Source organism: Orycteropus afer, unplaced genomic scaffold (assembly GCF_000298275.1).
Source record: "Orycteropus afer afer isolate SDZICR_OR568_19922 unplaced genomic scaffold, OryAfe1.0 scaffold00409, whole genome shotgun sequence".
Lineage (NCBI taxonomy): Eukaryota > Metazoa > Chordata > Mammalia > Tubulidentata > Orycteropodidae > Orycteropus > Orycteropus afer.
This window is the reverse complement of record NW_006921996.1, coordinates 2,936,934-2,937,405: the sequence shown is the minus strand read 5'-3', so window position 1 is coordinate 2,937,405 and position 472 is coordinate 2,936,934.

The following is a 472-nucleotide window of genomic DNA, read 5'->3' as shown; positions in this document are numbered from 1 at the left end:
GAAAGACTTCCTCTAACTTATTTTGGACATGTTATCAGGAGGGACCGATACCTGGAGAAGGACATCATGCTTCGTTAAGTAGAGGGACAGCAAAAGAGAGGAAGTTTCTTAACAAGACACATTAATATAATGATTATAACAATGGGCTCAAATATACCTACTCTGTGAGGATGGTAATCTTTGCTCTCAAATGTCTTCCTGCTTTTAAATATATTTTGTTGTAAATTTAGTATTCAAATTTGATTATGTCATCTCTGGGTTTAATTTAATCCATGCATTTCTATTGAATTTTAAACAAGTTCAAACTTTTTTTTTTTCATTTTTATTGTGATTTGGGTGAAAGTTTACAGAGAAAGTTCACTTCCAATATAGCAGCTCACATATGCTTCGTCTTGTGACACTGACTGCAATGTCGTACAGTGCAACAGCTCCCCTCTCACACCATCCCCATAGTTACCTCTTCCCTGTGTCC